Raw genomic sequence first — 14,938 nt, 5'->3', positions numbered from 1 at the left:
CTATAAGCGTCAAAAACAGATGCTCTTTGTTCTGCAAGTGGGAAATAAAACGAAAATCTTCCCCTTCAAACCATGGTTTAAAAACTGATTCATAGCCTGACAGCCGTCTGCCTGCGTTCTCTTCTGGCGAGACATGAATAGTGCAGCTGCTCCTGGTGGATGAGTGGGAGAGCAGAAACGGGGAAAGATAAGCGCATGGAAACTGGTCTGGTGCCCCACAGCCCAGAGCAGCCATTGGAGGACTCCGCTCTCCAGTTCTGGTAAAACTCATAACTTCAGAGCTGCAGAAAAGGATGTGCTCATGGCCACAAACACAATCAAGTTAAAATAAATGAAAAACAGAAATCAAAAGGGAAGGGTGGAGGACCCTGTGCCTACTCAGAAACATTTTACATAGATGACTGTTATGCCAAAGAGGAAGATATTCTACATCACTCTGATCTTAATACAAAGTAATGAATACTCATCTGAACTGCATGCAGACGCGCACACACATATTCCCCCCCACCTACAACTCTGGCAGATGCTCAAGAGGAGAACTGTGGGGAAGGGGAGCCGAGAGAGAGCCTTTCTTCCACCAAAACACGAGTGTCTAGACTTGTCACTCTTCAGCACTTACTGAGGAGAACAAACGAGTTCTTCTAACAAAAGCAGCAATCAGGCATTGGCACAGGCTGCCCAGGGAAGTGGGAGGAAGAGTCCCCATCTCTGGAAGCTGTTCAAGAACTGTGGAGATGTGGCACTGAGGGACACAGGCAGTGGGAATGGTGGGGATGGATTGGGGGATCCTAGAGGTCTCTTCCAACCCTACTGATTACATGATTCTATGAATTCATCTAAATGTCCATTCCTGTTGTGCATACCTATGCCTAATCCATTCAAGTTTGAACCCTCAGTGTGGGTTCTTCCAACTTTAATGTGCGATAGGTAAGAGCCCAAGCTATTCGAATGAGACCTAGTTCACCATTATTCTCAGAAAGTAAGTTGATAGTTGTCTGTTTTCTAAACATCGATATCAAAGTTGTATATCTGAGGTTACCTGGATATGAATTGTGAAGATGGCTGTATCAACTTTTAGGGTGCTGGAGAGTGGAAGAGACAGTGCTGAGCACGTTGCTCTGGAGTATCGATTTCTCATTAACTGAAGGAGACTGGCACTGAGCCTTTGCTTGTTTGCAGCTATGATGTATTGCCGGTATTTTCTGAGGACCTGAAAGCAATAAAGAGGCATAAGGGAAGGAAAAGAAACCAAAGGAAAATGAAAATTCAACAGCAATATCACACATTGCTAATCTAAACCAATTATTGAATCAGATAAAGAGAATCCTTAGACCGATGCTAGGATTTCTCCTTCTGAAAGAGCTATGATGTGGATGTTTTTTTCTGCACTGGCCACCTTTTCTCTCTGCCATCCCATTCAAATTCCTCTGGATGATGCTGCAATGTGAGCTGATAGCTTAATGGCCCTCTATCAGAGCCAGATGTCTACGCCACAGGCAGCTCTGTTCCGGCCAGTGGGTGCCAATCCCACAAGACCACAGCAATCTGTTAATAGTGACTAACTCGTAAAAGCAAGGGGTACATACCAGCTTGGAGATGATGTGCAATAGACTAGCATGGTGAAATCCTTGATGAAGACACTTCATGCAATAATCAATTAAAAAAAATAAATAGTTTTTTTACTCCAGTTAACTATTAATGGTGAAAAGCCTCACTTACAAAAAGCAACTTGGAAATTAAAGGACATAAAATGACCAACAGTTCTGGCAGTGAGAGAGTCTGAAGCATCTCTTTTGATTGATACAGGGTCTAATGTATGAATGAGTGCACCAACCTGGAGGAAACAGGCTGTCTGCTAATGAGTCCAAAGCGATGCCATGGCTCACAAATCATAGGATCACTGAGGCTGGAAGGCACCATGAGAAGCCAAGAGTCTCAGAGTCAGAATTCAGATGTCCATTGCAGTACCCCCAAATGAATAAACCCCATTGTTGTTAGAAGGTAACAGAAAGCTCTGCAGGGTTCGGTACGTTTCATAGTGATGAGTAATTGGGTATGGGGAATATTTTGTACCTTAGGAAACAATCTAAAGTTTGCCATTATGTTGTGTTAACATTAAACATACACTCCAGGTTCAGCCTATCTGTACATCTGTGCACCTCACAGTGTCGATAAAGTAACACACCAGCCCTATACATCTGGCTCCCAAGTGAGCTGCAAAGGAAAGTTTTCATCTGCAAATCCTAGCAGACCCTCTCACCAACAAGAAGATATTCCACAGCTGTAACGCGGGCACTTCAAGACATTCGTCTGACAGTGTTTTCTTAAGCTTTCTTCCAAGTTTTCCACATTTAAATATATCCCAGACAAATCTTATTTAAATCTAGGTGGGGGGAGGACTTTCCTTAACTCTTTCCACGCATCCATATGTGAAGAAATACTGTTCGACAGTTATTCAATGGTTTTTGCTGGCGCATGAAGATCTAGCTTGGTAGTTCCCAAGCTGTGGTCTGAAACCCGGTGTGATACGAAGCTGACTGCAGTGAAACGGAGACAAAACAATCCTGTGGCTTAATGGAGGAACAGCTGGGGATGGAGGAATTTAAAATGCAAAGAATCAGCAGGGTATGGGGGTTACAACTCTCTTTTGCATTCATTTAAATGTTAAGCATGTAAACTTCGCTTTCCTCCTGTTTTATAAATGAATGAAAGCAGTGAAAATATTTGGAGCTTTTGCTCTCTAAGATGTCTAGGATCTGTTAGTGGTATAGAATATATTGCAATGACAGTGTTTAGAGGTTTGAGAATGGTATTGTGAATGCTATATTTACATGGAAAGGCATGCAGGAGGAGCCTGTTAATTGGGAGGTCTTCTGTTAGAAACCAGAATCTCGATGGGAAAAAAATCACTTGGTGGAATGTGCAGGAAAAAGGAGTATAGGGATAAAGACAGTGAAAAATTAATGTTAACCTTTCCTTACAAGAATAAACTGGAGGAGTTGGTGTGAAAGGGAGAAGTGTGACAGCACTGACCGAATTCATATGGTGGGAAACCTGAGCATGGAAGAAGAGCTATTTAACCTATAGGAAGGAAAAGGTCAGCTCAACGATAACACCATCCCTTACTATAGCTTAAACACAGGCTGAAAGGCAAAACTCAGATTCAAACCATTCGAGCAGACAACTTTTAGATCCATCAAACTACTTATGCTGAACAAACACCTAATTTATGCTGAGTTGATGCTCAAGCCCTTGGAACTTATGTCTTTTGAAGGAAGTGCACTTCCAGTTCTACCTTGTTTGTAGCTCATTTAAATACATATTTTAAAATCTTGTTTGAAACTCTTCTTTTCTTAATGAGCTGAGCAGTGGAGGTACAAATTGAAGGATTATCCCACCCCCAGGGAGCTCCATGGAGACCATAAGAGTCATTGGATCCCAAGCGTCTGCCACAGAGCCGAGACAATCACCTCAGCTATTCCTGACAGATACTCGTGCATCTGTTCTTCTGAGCCTCCAGTGGTGGCAATTCCACAGCCCCCCACTGCTTACTCCTCCAAACACTTTATACATCTTCCTTAAGCAAAACATCTTCCGCTAATGAAAATCTTTCCTGCTGCAGTTGTAGCCTATTACTTCTTTTTTGCTCCAGCAGACAAAAGGAACAGATCCTTTACCGCCTCTCTGCAGCAGGAAGGTTATGTTATGTCTGTTATCACATCTCGCTTCCTTACAAATAAACAGGCTGCTCTCTACATGTTTCCTGGAGTCACATTGCCTAGATGCTCAGCCATTCCCGTTTCTCTCTCCCGTGCCCCTTCCAGGTGGCTTGCATCTTTCGTGCAGTGTCACGCCAAAACTAAGCATAGTTTTCCAACAAAAGACTCTGTGCGATCACACAGTGCCGAATCGTGCCATGTATTTTCCAGATGACATTTCGGTTTGTGCAGAATCCCAGTTTGACATCTGCTGACAGTGAGATTTCATTTGCAAATAACCAGGTTTTAAATAATAAGCCAGATTTTAAATGACAAACTCCTTCTTAATTTAAAATACCTGTTACAATAAAATGCTTTAGGTATGAAAACAAACTCAAAACAAAAGAACCCAATGGGATTTGGTGGATCTACCTGAATATACTCAGTTATTTTTCCAATCTCTCTGATCCTGAATGCTTTCTGCTTTAGCAAAAGCTGCCAAGTGTTACAGGAATGGCGTGTTGTGGAACAACGTTGATGAAAGCCTTACATTTTTGTTTTGAATTACTGAGAAACTCACTTTCCAATAAATTTACAGGGCATGTTTTCCAAATTGTCACACATTTGCTGAACTAGGAGAAAAGACAAAAGGAAATTTGTACCCAGTTTCAAAACTTTTCCTGTCCTCTACATGATTCAGACTATGCAATTTTAGGGTAATTTTAAAACATGAGAAATAATTTGGCCAGCAATTTTACTATTTACTGTCATGGTGTTAATCTTTTAGAGAGTATTTTGTCTTACAACTAAATATTTTAAAACTTACTCTCCTTTGTTTCCTAGTCTAATTCTCATCAAAATCAATGCCCATTCTATCAGAAACTTCCAGGAAGTGAGAATCAACCATTGTGCATAATGATGCCATTGCTTAAAAGAATTCAATAAAAAAAAAAAACAAAAAAAAAAACCTTCATGTGAAAGTAGAACAAACCAAAAACATTTGGGATTATTAAGAGCAGATGTTAAGAAAGTATAATGGATTCACTTATTAAAAAATTGGAACGTTCGCCAAGTTAAAATATTTGTTAGTTGAAGTTCTACAGTCACAGTAATTCTAAATAAAATAGTTGGACCTATAAAAACTAAAAATACAGACAGACATAAAATTTACAAGTGTCTCGTGGATATTCTTCCATGTTCAGCTTTTAAAACTACAGAAATATAAGAAAAAACCCACAACAGCATCTACATGCATGTTTTTAGAACATGACACTGAAGAATGGGTACCATGCTAGGGATACTCCAAGAAAAACAGACTCCAAAGCTTGCCAACAAGCTCCTAAAAGAAAAAATAACTTGCGACGCCAGCCACTGCAAACAAACTGCGACAATATATTGGGTGCATCTACGTGTGCACGCGAAAATATTAAGACTCAGCTGCAAAATGAATGTACACAGAGTCAAGGAGTCAGATGTATGGAATTAAGTCCCTTAAGACCACTGCTAAGGCACGTCCAGACTAAATATCAGATAGTGCAGTAAAAAAACAATACCTAGCCTACAGAATTATTTAGTTTTGCAGCCAAAGCAGGGGAGCTTTAAAGGGGAATGCTGAAGGGTACCCCAGAGCAACCAAGCTACTGATGAGCACATGCCCTTCACAGCTCAGCTATGGAGGCTCGAGCATCCTCAAACAGATGAAAGCATGGAATCTATGTTTCTCAAACAATGGTGCCATCACAGAGACGTTTTCCTGTCTGCTGGGAAACTGAACTTGCTGCAGCAAACAGAGGAAGATATGGAGAAGCTCCCAGCATGGATCACAGAGCTTCTCTGCCGTGCTCCTGTAGCTGGGATGCTGAAGTCACACACAGGCTTCACCCCATCAATTAACCATTCTTGCTGGGCTGACCTTAGACACCAAGGGGAATTTAAAGATGCACAAACACACACAGATTCAACTTAACACGTTATGTGCCTCTTCTTGGTAAACCTGTCCATAAGAATATTAGTGTCTTGCAAACTTACATGAATCACCTTGTATTTACAAAGCAATACATTTTAGAAATGTTACATATTATGTATTTTACATTGATGAAAGCAAGATTAGCATCAAATCCATGGTGCCCTTTCAAACACATGGAGATAATCATTGCAAGGAAGATCGTGTGTCCAAACAGTTTGAGGAAATAAACATTCCTGTAAGCTTACATGCTTTAAAATGAGGACTTCTAAGAAATCCTTTCACGTGTGCCACGTAGAGATATTGACTTTTGCCTACAAAGGGCAGTTAATAACTTACAGTGAATAACTATTTCTGCAGAAAGGAAAAACCAATTTTCCTTTCTTACAGTATACATATCTACATGAATTACCTGACTATCCCCTGTAGTGGCACTGGGAGAAGAATGATCCCTGCCACATTGCACATAGGTAGGTAGTCAATTTTCAGAAGCAAAACACTCCATTGAGTGGAGGCAGGAATACTTGTGAAAGTCTTGCCAGGTACCTAAATACTTTGAAAAATTGACCGTGTAAGTACTTGTCAAAACCTCTCCTGCTCTGTGTTCTTAATGCTTTGTTTATGATCAATATTCATGGAAGGTAGATTAAAGAAGGAAATGATCAGACCATGCTAACATTCAAAAAGCCAGCAGCCTGTTTTGCAATATAAAAGATGAGGTCTGATCTATACACATTTTCTTCTCTCCAGCAATAACCTGGTTTCGACTGGAATTTTAGTAGCTGATATGGGACTGTGTTTTGGATTGAGGAGAAAAACCATGTTGATAACACACCCACGATTCAGCATTCACAGTGCAGTGCTTGTGCTCGGTCAAGGACTTCTCAGTCTCTATTCACTCTCTCTCGAACATTTTTCCTTCCTTTCCTTTCCTTTTTCCTTTCCTTTCCTTTCCTTTCCTTTCCTTTCCTTTTTCCTTTCCTTTCCTTTTTCCTTTCCTTTTTCCTTTCCTTTCCTTTCCTTTCCTTTCCTTTCCTTTTTCCTTTCCTTTCCTTCCCTTTCCTTCCCTTTCCTTTCCTTTCCTTTCCTTTCCTTTCCTTTCCTTTCCTTTCCTTTCCTTTCCTTTCCTTTCCNTTTCCTTTCCTTTCCTTTCCTTTCCTTTCCTTTCCTTTCCTTTCCTTTCCTTTCCTTTCCTTTCCTTTCCTTTCCTTTCCTTTCCTTTCCTTTCCATCTCACCTCATCTCGCGTGCTATGTCAGACTTATAACTGAATACAGGCATCTTCCAGTGGAATGTCCTTTGCTAAGGACCCCATCCTGGACACTGGCATGGTACAGTGGAATCCTCCTTTGGCCTCAGTCTCCTTGTAGCTCAAGGGCAGTGCCTCCAAACCCATAAAAGCTGCCCATAAACATAAATCTGCTTTGCAGTACTGTGAGAAATTCATTTCTGAAACTCAAAGAGATGACCACAGTGATAACATACTCACTGCATTAGTCTCAGTAGTCATTGCTTAAGATGTCCCTTTATGTCTGTAATACTCATTTCCTACCACACTGCATATTCATTCTCTCCTCCTCCCTCCTGCTGTTTCAGCTTTGGAGGAAATCAAATTTATGTCTTTTCCCAATTCTGTGGTCACTCCATGTCTTTATCAGCTTTTTTGTTTTTCATTTTCTTCCATTTCGTATCACGCACTGGATCTCTGTCATGCATTTTCTAGTCTTCTGTACAGAGTTAGGCAATGGATTTGCTTACACGGGGCCATAATTCACACCCCGTGAGCTCGAGGCAAACGAGCCAGTGTCTCTCATGTCTGCAGCTCCCTGGAGGTGTTCCAGAAATGCAGAGATGTAGCGCTTGGGAACATAGTTTATTGAGCACAGCGGTGATGGATTGATGGTTGGTCTTGATCTTGGAGGTCTTTTCCAACCTTAATGATTCTGTGATTCCGTGAATTCCATGATTACAGCTTTCTGCAAAATGCTAACTAATATTCTTGGCAGGGTGTCACAATCCTGGAAATGTACAGTTGCACAAGCGTGTTATAATATTTAGACACGGTGATATAATGGTGAGGGTTGGTCCCACTGCATCTGAAGTCACAGTTTTTACAGGCTTCCTTCCAGGCAGTCACTGACAACCGCCGCAACCATCTCCATTCAAGGACTGGCTACTAGCAGTCCAATCCCACCAAACTGGCAATTCCCAGCTTTTGCAGTCTGATGCGCAATACTACTGACTAAGTTCTTTGCTGTGGATAGCATCATACTTTCCTCTTCCAATCACCCTGTGGTTCCACTATTGCTTTATTTATTTCCCTTGGCTGTGAACCACTGTCTCCTTCCCAGGTTATTTTGATGTATGGGTTACGGAGTTGGTATGAGTCTTCTTTTATTTTTATGAAGGTACAATTTCTTTGCTCTCTTTCTCATTATGAAAGAAAATGGGCTCTCTTATTCCACACCAACATTTTTCCATTAAGTCATTTTTACATGATTGTAGCCTTAACCTCCTCCTACTCACGTGTTTATGAAAGTGCCCTTTTGCTTTGTTCACAGTCTTGGCAGAATGTGATTTACCAGATTTTGTTTATATAGTATTTATTTTTCCTTGTTTTTCAAGCTCTGACTGTGCTTCTCTTCCTCTGCCAGCTTTCAGCTCTGGCCCATCTTTCATGCCATCAGAATACCCCCCTTGGAAATAACAATCCAAGTAGACAAAGCAATCTTTTTCAAGAGGGATTAACTCAATTGTACAAATACATTTACAGGCTACAGTTTTTTTAAACCAAAATCACACGCATGTCAAAACTGGATAAATATAAACCACTTAATTGCTGTTAAACATTTTTGGTCAGAGGCACCAGTGGCATTATAACTGCTCCTTTCTGTTTATTTAGAACGCAGCTGATTGATATTCATTTGTTTGTTATCTTGCTAAGAAAGAACTGACAGTGAATATTACTAAATGTTCTCCTAGGCAAGGCAGCAAATAAATATGGGGATATAAATGGAACACAAAAATATCTTGCCACTTGAAGATGAAAAGGTAGAAAGGGAATTCTCGTTGATCTCAGGAACAAGAAGTCTGCAAGATTTCTTCCTACAGTGAAAGGGGTCTTTAAATAGAACTACAAAACGTGCCTTACTGGCACACAACTTCAGGATGGATGTACACAAGTACACAGTTTTCAAAAGCTTTTTGTTATCACAAACCCTGTGTAGGTGACCAACAAGACAAAACGGATCAGCCTCGGGGCCAAAAGCAAGGTGAAAATGTCAGTCTGTAACATGGGATCCTTATGTTTTACACATTCATCCTGCGGAAAAAAAAAACCAACAAAACAAAAAGCAACTATGTCCTTGACAGCATTTCCATCATGGATTTCCCTAATATAAATTGGGCTAATTTTTGGCTATTTGTTACTCAAGGTTTCTCTTTTATTTTCTTTCCAGGTATGTGCTTCCCTCCAGGTGGCATATGTTCAGGTTTTGACCGTCAGTTGTTTGCAGAACAGCTTCAGAAATCTTATAGGAAAGCCAGCCTGACTCCAGCAGACATGTGAAGAGCTCCCCAGCAGGCAGTGTAAGCAGAAGGAGCAGGACTGGCTGTCGTTCCAGAAAATGCCTGCAACGTCCTCTCTGAATATTCACAGCTGCATCAAATAAAAAATCAATATCCCAAATACAGAGAACCGCAATGAATCTGTAGTGCTGAATGAATCATCTTTCCAAAAAGCCAGAGTGACACATATCTTACCCAAACTTTACCGAATGTTGAATATTTTACACTTTGATGCGAGCCTGTTATTGCCTGCACTTGTGCTGCTTAGCTAATTACTAAGAAGCCTTTGTGCAGAGATTCAACTAAAGCAGTAAAACACACAAACATCCAATTTGCTGCCCACGCCAAAGAAGAAAAGTTAGAAAAAGTCATTTTTTTCTGTTTCTTCGAAATAAAGTGATTTTTTTTTTTTTTTTTTAGCAAAACAGACTAATTTGGGGTCAGTACTATAATTTTGTTTGAAATATTTCATTTTCATTTCAGGTTTTGAATGCCTTTATTATGAAATATGACTATTTTCTAAAACACCTGAAATAAAACGTTAAACGGTCTCATTTTGAAGAGTTGAAACAAATATTTTGACTCCTTCAATATATTTTCTTGCTCTCCACAACTGTCTTTTGTCTATATTAACAGTTTTCTCCTCCCTAAAATGGCTAGCAAGTTTTCTGTGGGCAAATAATAAAAATGGACAGTCATACACTGGACTCTAAGGCTGCTTTCAGCTGCGAATAACATCACACTGGACATATTCAAAGTTGATTTAGCGTGTAACAATGATGACTTGTCAGATCTGAAAAAGAGTATCAGGGAACACGCGCCACTTATTTAAAAGCTGGGCACAGCAAAACATCTTCAGCCAGAATCAGCAGCAGAAAAATAGTGCTGAGAAAAAAAACTCCAAACACAAGACAGAGCTCTTAGAGCTAGCAGTGCTGTTTGGAAGTGAGCTGAGTTAGCAGCTGTTGTGTCTTCATCTTCAGAAGATCTCTTTATGTGCATGAGCACAGGAAGAAATAGCCATACAAGTTCATCCAGAACAACTAAACCTAGGGTAATTAAAAAAATAAAAGGGGAAAAAAAAAAAGAACAAAACAGCCCATGAAATCTTCTATATATTCCCTGGAGGACCTGTCTGTGGAAATATCTTTGTGGAGAAGGTAAGTGGGATTTTCACAGGAGAATAAGAGACAGCTGTTAGTCACTCCTTGGCTACACACTATTTCTTTCAATAAAAAAAGGGAGATGAAAATGAATTACATGCAAATATCTGCAGGCAGTCCATTCAGCATTCTGCAGTTCGAGCTCTGCCAAAAGGCTTCAGGATGGAGCAGAAGTTGGAAAGAGAAGCTGCATTCTCTAAAAATGTGAGCTTTTCATTTTTGCTCACTTAATTTTTCCAGTCAGGTTAGGTTTGTTAAAGCTCATGGAAGATAATACTCAAATACTGTTCCATGATTTAATAAATCCTAGGGCTTGTCTGCCCTAGGGATTGACATGAACTGACAGCAACATCAGTAAACTAAACCCAATACAGTCAGTTCCCATGAACAGTTTTTCAGGCACAGTGACCTTCCTTCAGCATTTTGAGTCCTGAGCTTTTCCAGTAATATCACCACAGAATCATGACAGAATGGCTTGTGTTAGACCCTGCAGAGCACTGAGCTCCAAATGGCATTACCTTACTTCCCTGAGATACCTCCTAAATAAGGAGTCACCATGCTTTCCCTTACACACATCTACTTCTTAACTTAGCCCAGCTGTACCATGGCTTTCTATTTAAGTCGGAATCTTACATGCTTTACATGCAGTATTTCTTTCATGATTCATGGTATGTATTACATAATCTTTGGAAATGAAAGAAGGGAGAAATCTCACCGTCTTTCAAAAAGCATTTCCAGAGACTAAGACACTTAGGTAAGTGTTCCCCAAAAGATTTCCTAGAAAGAGTATTCAATGGAGGCACGAAGAAATCCTGCTGACTACAAAGCCTGGCAAGAAGCAGAAAAGATCTTTTTTTCATACAATTTGAGAATCTGTCATTCACACCCCAGAAACACCATCCTCTTGGGTACAGCCCTTGCTATGGCCATAGGTCAGCCCATCTCTGCTCACACCTGGGATCATGGAGGCAGTGGTTTTTATTCCTAAGGAATATAATCAATCCATTTCTAGCCATCTATCGCAGAAAAGAGGAGATAAGACTAACACTGCTGATAAGGACATCTTCTTGTTGCCCCCCTTCTACTGCTCCTTCCCTCTCATCTACATCCTCTCAGCACAAAGTGGCCTGCATGCTGGAATTTATTCTGCTTATATAAACCAGTAATCCCTACTGAAACAACGTTATCTGAAAGAAGCATTTCATTAACATGCAGTGATTTATAGCCGGAGAACTGGCATGTGATTCAAGCATAGCAACATGCATCTTAGATGATTTCTTCTTCATTGTTTGCCTTCAAGCAGTCATGCTGGGACTATTTACTAAACCACTGTATTGCCTCATAGTACTGCGCTCTGGGACACACATCTTAGAGAAGTTGAAACATTCCCAAGTCTGTTTGGACACATACCAGAATCTTTCCTCTAAAGGATGTAGATTGGCATGAAGTATTTATTTCCCAACTCAGTGTTCAATATTGACATGTACTTCTGTAAGAGAAAGATATTTGACAGCTGAAGTTGCTGGATGTTCATCTTTAGGTATCTTTCTCTCTCTTGCCATGCAAGTTAAAAAGACTGAAAAAAAGCAGTAATATTTGTAATGCCCAAAACGTAGGCCTCTTGAAACAAGATCTGGAACCTCCTCTATGGCCTCGAGGCTCTGTACACCACATCAGAGAACGATGCTGTATTTTGATGAGTTCTTTAAGCCATGTTGCACTGGCAGAACCACTGAAATAAGCCCCACTGAGCCTACTGACTGCTCCATGCCACTCCCTCCTGGGATGGCACACTGGTTTTTGGCCACAAGATAAACTGGATGAAAGTCAGCTAGAAACCAACTTCTGTCAGGGTTTTTAAGCTGGTTCATTTCCCACTCTACATTGTCACTTGGTGACATAAACACTCATAACACATAAACGGGAAAATGAATGGTAAGGGTAGATGGGGCAGCTTCTTATAAGACACCATCACTTGTGGGTTCTTGTTGTCTCTTTGACACCAGCATCAGAAAAGGCTGTGAGACCTCAGCAGTGAGATTAGAACTATCAGCACACTGCATAAAAGATCACCTACCAAGAATACAATATATATAAGATTTAGATCTGTTCCTCTGCAGGCCCTGGCATTGGACCAGGGATAGGAGGTATCTCTGCTTGACCAGGGTTTGTAGGTTATGGTACAGCAATCATCTTCCCCTTCAGGCAGCCTGGCTGCTGGAGGAACTGCAAGGGATTGCAACACATGCGTTCACTGCAGAGGGGTCAAACCCACTTCTCCCAGTTGCTGACAGTGTCCGACCACAAGATACTGGTTGTTCTGGAGCACGGGCTCTCTGTTTTCTCTTTTTGAATGTGTGAGAACACAGGAAAAAAAAAAAAGCACTGATAAACAGGCATCATATATCTGAACCCCCCTTACAGGAGTTTGGTCTCACCTTGGGTGCTGTGTGCAGTTCTGGGCACAATATAAGAAGGACATGAAGCTATTACAGAGCTTCCAAAGGAGGGCTACAAAGATGGGGAAGGTCTGAGGGCAGGGTGTTGTGAGGAGTGGTTGAGGTCCCTTGGTTTGTTTGGCCCAGAGAAAAGGAGCTGAGGGGAGGCCTCATGGCAGCCCTACAGCTCCTCATGGCAGCCTCCAATCAACTCGTGGCCTACAGCCAACCCATGAGCTCTGCTCTCTGGTGACAGCAACAGGGCCCAAGGCCTCATACAGCATGGAGCTGTATGAGGGGAGGGTCAGGTGAGGGTAGGGAAAGGCTGTGCCCCAGAGGGCAGTGGTCATGGCACAGCTCGCCAGGGCAGCAGGCACAGCTCCGAGCTGCCGGAGCTCAGGGAGAGCTGGGACACTGCTCTCAGCCATAGGGTTTGAGTGGGGCTGTGTGGGGCGGGGGTTTGGACTTGATGGTCCTCATGGGTTCCTTCCAACCTGAGATTTTCTATGTTTCTGTGATTCTACACATTTGTTTGCCAGTGAGTGGACAGAATGTTCAAGCAGGTCCTTAAATAAAAATCTGAAATTTGGTATTTTCTTTCCATGTACTAATAGTCTACAGGAGCACACACCATTTCCCAGACTCTGTAAATCTTGAGGATAAGCAAGGAAGGCATCACTAACCCTCTGCTAGCTTGTTTTGAAAGTAAGCACCAAACACACTGGATAGTTGTGGAATATGGTTCCACCGAAATATGGAAGACCTATCAAAGCACCACTGGAACACCTCAGTGGCTGAATCTGGCTTCTTAACATTAAACTAAAGCATTCCAGAACTGCCGGCACTGAGATGCCACTAGACCTGTCTAGACAACAAGGCTGCTTTGCAGCCAGGGTACCTCAAGGGTCAGACAGCCACTAAGCAAGGTTTTCATGATCGCAGTTATGAACTAAGCACCTAAATCCTATTTACTTCCATCTTTCGATCTATTCTAACTTAAGAAGAACCAAAATACTCTCCCTCTGAAGATAATGTCATCAGATTCTTACCATACTGAGGCATGGTCAACTTGTTTAGGTACAGATAAAAAATAAGCTTATGGCTGTAAACACTCTTCCAGCTTAATCACGGTATTTCCTGCTATAGATGAGTCCTGATCCTGTGCTGCTAGAAGGATCATGGTTTTCTTTTGAATTTTCCAGGTCATATGTCTAGGCTTATCAAGAGTTTTTCAGATTCCTAAAGAACAAGTTCAATATCAATGCAGACTGCTCACAGAAATCCTGTGAGTTTTAAAGCTTCTTGTACTCTATGCTATGTTGTACTCCTTGATATTCCCCATTAGCTAGAAACTTCAGAGTTATGAAATCAATGCTTTTCCTATTAGATTGATTCACATGTGGCTAACACTGAATTCATAGAAAATCAGTTAACAAATAATGTCAACACCACGGTCAAGGGACTTGCTCCAGTTCAGTATCTACAATAACTCTCCTTCTCAAAACAAGCACAAACACATTGTTCAGCTCAAATCCCAAAGCAGGCCATGTAAACAGACTGGCTTTGCTGCATTCCCTGGAGTTTAAGAGAAAGGAGGCTCTTTCAAATCAGTGGTGACTTCCCATCATGACCATGGTTACTGGAGAACAGCCTGCCACCCTGACATTTAATTCTGAAATCTGATGTACTTAGGTCATAATATAATCACCTCCTCCTCCTCCCTGGCTACTCCAGCTAAACCTCTCCCTTTTACTCATCTCATTAGTAACCAACTTTGTGTTTACAAAGCAATAGTAAACAGTTATCCATTGTCAAGGCAGAAAAATAATTATTAAAAAAAAATATTTAATACAGGGTCATAGTTTAATCCACTGATCTTAAAAAAACAGATAACAACATTCGAAACTGTGATAATAATTACCCTATGGGTAGAACTCCTACTGAATTTGGTGGCACAAGGTGACCGCTGTTCAAGCAGAGTGCAATTCAGCGCCAATTGAACAGCCAACAAAAGCAAAAGTTCTGAGATGTGCAGGCTTCCTCAAGTGTGTACACAGAGGCCAACCAATTTCTCAATACAGATATTTCTGCTTCTCCCTGAAAGCATAAT

The sequence above is a fragment of the Numida meleagris genome, chromosome 5, assembly GCF_002078875.1.
Source record: "Numida meleagris isolate 19003 breed g44 Domestic line chromosome 5, NumMel1.0, whole genome shotgun sequence".
Taxonomy (NCBI): domain Eukaryota; kingdom Metazoa; phylum Chordata; class Aves; order Galliformes; family Numididae; genus Numida; species Numida meleagris.
The sequence above is the reverse complement of the archived record's forward strand: the minus strand, read 5'-3'. Positions refer to the sequence as shown.